Consider the following 4,878-nt stretch of genomic DNA (forward strand, 5'->3'; position numbering starts at 1 on the left):
GTGAATATGAATGCACACCTAAAGAATCAAGTGAAATCAACCCCAATCAAGCTTAGTTGTATTCTTTGAAACGAAAAAAATCCCTTTTGCTTTGTTCGAGATTTCTCGTTCAATGTTAACCCACAAGCTTATTCGTCTTTCTCTGCAGATGGAGGCAAAAACGTTTTCCTTGCTTTCCTTTCACCGATAGAAAATGAAGCCAATAGATGCCCAATCAAGGCTTATTCGTATTCTTTGTATGCATATGGGTTATGCAACTAATCCCAGTTTTGCTTTGTTTTGGAACTTCTTGTATTATAGGGTGCACACCTAAAAACCAAGTGAAATCAAGCTGTTCTCTTATTTGAAACGAAAAAATCCCTTTTGCGTTGTTCGAGATTCCTTCACTGCGATGTTTTGTGAATATGCTTGCACACCTAAAATTACCCAAATCAAGTCTGCTTTCCATGGAGGAAAAAACGCTTTCCTTTCTTTGAGATTTTTCACTTCGCAATACCGAAAGAACAATTGAAATCAACCCAAATAAGCTCATTCGTGTTTTTTGGGTGATATGAATGCACAGGTAAAGAACCAAGTGAAATCAACCCAAATCTAACTGTTGTCTTATTTGAACCTAAAAATCCCTTTGGATTTTTTCAAGATATTTCGCTTTGTGAATATGCTTGCACACCTAAAGAAATAAACCCAAATAACCATTCGTGCTTTCTGGTCAATATCAATGGACAGGTAAAGAACCAAGTGCAATCTACCCCAATCAAATTTACCTTTCCTTGAAACCAAGAAATCCCTTTTTCTTTGTTCGAGATTCCTTTGCGATTTTTTTAATACGCTTGCACTGAAAGAAATCAACCCAAATAAGCTTATTCGACTTATTTGCCTCTGCAGATGGAGGCAAAAACGAGTTTTCCTTGCTTTGACACTTTCACTTCGCTTGGATACTTTTAGGTGCATATGCTCGCATACCTAAAGGACCAATTGAAAACACCCAAATGAGCTTATTCGTGTTTTTTGGGTGAATATGCATGCACACCTAAAGAGCCAAATGAAATCGACGGAGGCCACAAAAACGAGTGTTCCTTGCTTTGAGTACCTTTAACTTCGCTTTGCGATTTTTGGGTGAATATGAATACACACCTAAAGTATCAAGTGAAATCAACACAAATCAAGCTTAGTTGTCTTATTTGAAACGAAAATATCCCTTTGTTCGAGATTTCTCGTTCGATGTCAACCCACATAAGCTTATTTGTCTTCTTTCTCTGCAATGGAGGCAAAAACGACTTTTCCTTGCTTTCACTTCGATAGAAAATGAACCCATTAGATGCCCAATGAAGGCTTATTCGTATTCTTTGTCAGAAAAGGGAGAAAGAAAGGAAGGCAGGCTAGTAAGCTATACAGAGAGACAGGGAGAAAGGATTTTTGGGTGAATATTTCTGCATACCTAAAGAAGCAAGTGAAATTATCCCAAATAAACTTATTCGTCATCTTTCTCTGAAAATGGAGGCAATAACATTTTCCTTTCTTTGTGATTCTCACTTCTCTTTGCTATTTTTGTGTGAATATGCTTGCACACCTTAAGAACCCAATAAGATTATTTGTCATCTGCAGATGGAGGCAAAGACAACGAGTTTTGCTTTCTTGGAGATTCTTGGCGATTTGGATTCTTGGAGATCCTAGCGACTTTCATGTGCACACCGAAAAAAACAGGAAACCAAGTGAAAATGTGCTGTCATACATTATATGCATATGGACCAAGCAACAACTTGTTTCCCTACTTCGGACTGATTTCACTTCGCTTTGAGATTTTTGAGTGCACACCTGAATAAAGAATCGAAAGATGCCCCATCAAGGCTTATCGTCTTCTGTGTATGCATATGAAACAAACCCCCCCCAATCTTTGTTCGAGATTCTTTGTTCGAGATTCTCTCGCTTTGCGATTTTTGGGTGAATATGCTTGCACACCTGAAAAACCAAGTGAAACCAACCCAGATAAACTTAGTCACCTTTCTCTGCAAATGGAGGAAATTACAACGAGTTTTCCTATGAGCAACACTTCGCTTTACGATTGAGAGTTCACACCTAAATAATCTGAAACCAAGGGAAAGATGCCAAGGCTTATTCGTCTTCTTTGTATGCATATGGAACAGAAAAATCTCAGTTTTGCTTTGTTCGAGATTCCTTCGCATCGCTTTATTGGGTGAATATGCTTGCATACCCAACGAACCCAGTGAAATCAACCAAAGTAAGCTTTTCGTATTCTTTGGGTGAATACGTGGGTGAACACACGTAAAGAACCGTGGAAAACCCAAATAAGCTTAATCGTCTTCTTTCTCTGCAGATGGAGAAAAAACGTTTTCCTTTGTTTCACTTCGCTTTGCGGTCTTTGGGAGCACAGCCAGAGACCCTGAAACCTAGTGAAAATGTCCAAGCAATATGCATATTGCTCAACCCGCTTTGCGAATTTTGGGTGCACACCTTAATATCCTGAAACGAAGCATGGAACAAAAAAAATCCCAGTTGCTTTGTTTGGGCTTCTTTCACTTCGCTTTCTGCGAATATGCATACGTAAGGAACCCAAATCAACCCAAATAAGATTCGGTTTTTGGGGGTTTTTTTGTGTGAATATGCTTGCATACATAAAGAACCAAGTGAAATTAACCCAAATCAATTCTTGTTCTTAACCAAAAATCCCTTGTGCTTTGTTCAGAATTAGGGTTATGCTTTACGATTTTTGGGTGAATATGGATGCACATAAAGAACCAAGTGAAATCCACCCAAATAAGCTTATTCGTATTCTTTGCAGATGGAGGCAAAACAACGTGTTTTTCTTTCCAACCTGTTTCTTTATTTGGACTTCCTTCACCAAGTTTTTACAAGGTTGTATCCAATACTTAAACACAGGGCAGGACACTGAGTTAAGATCAACCCACGCTCGGGAGAAGTGACGTACAAATATTGAAGAATTAACTTGCAATTGCTTGACTTTTAAAACAGCAACTATTCAAATGGGTTCAGTGGCTTTTCGGTTTTGTACTACTGACTGCTGATTTTGCTTTCCTACCAAGTTACTTGTTGCTAGGTTTGTACAAATAAAGCGATGGTCTGTTCTTTCTCACCTTTCCTATTTTGCTGATATGTCTGAGATAAAGACCTAGGAAGTTCATTTACGGAGTTCAGGTATGAGGGTTTTTGTAATTCTTTTTATTTATTTTCAACAAAAATAACAAAAAACACAAAAACCAGAAAAAGAACACCCCCCTGGGTTCCTTAAGTTCACTTTTCAACTGCATATCATTACTACTACAAAATCTCTTTTCCTGTTATTTGTACAATCTTTAAAATTACAAGTTTTCTTAAAATCCTGCCAATGTGTTAATACTTTTGTAGATATATAATAAACATTTCCCATTCTTTTTTTAATTCCTTGTTGTCTAGACTTCTGAGCTTCCCAGTGAATTTTGCCATTTCGGCATAGTCCATTAACTGTTGCGGGTAACCTTGGGTACCTTGTTCAAGGTGTGCCCAACGTTCACAGATGCAGCAGTTGGAGAAATAGAAAGTACATTTTATTGCTGACAGCAACAGACCCAGTGGAGTTGCCGCTCAAAGACTGGGCCCCAATCGTTGGTGCTCTATGAAACTTATCTGAAAATCGGGTGGAATGAGACGCCCTTCGATGGCCCCAGAGACTTCCTGGGCGAAGGAGGAGCACAACAGCCGGCAGGCGCTGAAGACGCTGCAGAGGAAAAAGGACAGGAAAGACAAGTCAGATAAACAAAACAAAAATGATATATTACTATCATTTTGCCTAACGGTTACCTAAACACACCTGGGACATAATATTTCAACCGTCCAAAGACACTAGCTCATCAAAACCACTACACAGGCTAAATGTCTCTACTTTTAAGTTCTGATCAACCATGGAAGCTTTCAAAATTATTAAATCATATTTTACAACTCCCCTTTTTCATAAATTGAGAGGTAAAGGTTGGGTGGAATGACAGACTGAGCAACAAGTCAGCCAGGTTCCAAATACAAACTTTGCAAGTGCCATCTGAAAATACACCCTTTCCTAAAGAAGGGAGGTTCAGCAGCCGTAGCACTCCCAGCAAAGGATCTTACCTGGAAATTCACCATGATCTCTGGAGAGAATCCAACTGCTGCTCTTTGTGGAAGCAAAGACAAAATGGATTCTAGATGGAATCAGCGAGTTCTTAGATTTCCAGATGCAGTAGGAAATAATGCAGTCAGAATGCACCTAGGCTGGTGTAAGGAGAACGAGGTACATTATTCCTACAGAGATTCCTGCAGAAACTCCACAGTCCTGTTGTTATTGTTTAGTCCCAGAAGTGCAAGCTGAATTTTGAAGGGGCAGAGGAACCAGATACCAAATTGCAAACATGCTTTGGACTATGGAGAAAGCTAGAGAGTTCCAGAAAGACATCTACTTCTGCTTCATTGACTATGCAGACTGTGTCGACCACAGCAAACTATGGCAAGTTCTTAAAGAAATGGGAGTGCCTTATCACCTCATCTGTCTCTTGAGAAATCTCTACGTGGGACAAGAAGCTACAGTTTGGATATGGAACAACTGAGTGGTTCAAAATTGGGAAAGGAGTACGGCAAAGTTGTATATTGTCTCCCTGCTTAACATATGCAGAATTCATCATGCGAAAGGCTGGGCTGGATGAATCCCAAGCCAGAATTAAGATTGCTGGAAGAAATAACAACCTCAGATATGCAGATGACACAACCTCGATGGCAGAAAGAGAGGAATTAAATTTTAATGAGGGTGAAAGAGGACAGCGCAAAATATGGTCTGAAGCGCACTTCAAAAAAACGAAGCTCATGGCCACTGGGCCAATCACCTCCTGGCAAATA

At 39.4% G+C, this 4,878-nt stretch overlaps 1 long non-coding RNA gene across 1 annotated transcript; it reads right to left on the reverse strand.

Annotated features, from left to right (window-relative positions):
- Positions 1-3,575: 3,575 nt before the first annotated feature.
- Positions 3,576-4,248, reverse strand: LOC308468968. Its single transcript, XR_013981956.1, has 2 exons — positions 4,120-4,248; positions 3,576-3,733 (listed from the first exon to the last, which is right to left on the reverse strand). It is a non-coding gene; the product is annotated as an uncharacterized lncRNA (long non-coding RNA).
- Between the last annotated feature and the right edge of the window lie 630 nt (positions 4,249-4,878).

The sequence above is a fragment of the Podarcis pityusensis genome, assembly GCF_964106645.2.
Source record: "Podarcis pityusensis genome assembly, contig: HAP1_SCAFFOLD_463, whole genome shotgun sequence".
NCBI classification, from domain to species: Eukaryota; Metazoa; Chordata; class Lepidosauria; order Squamata; family Lacertidae; genus Podarcis; species Podarcis pityusensis.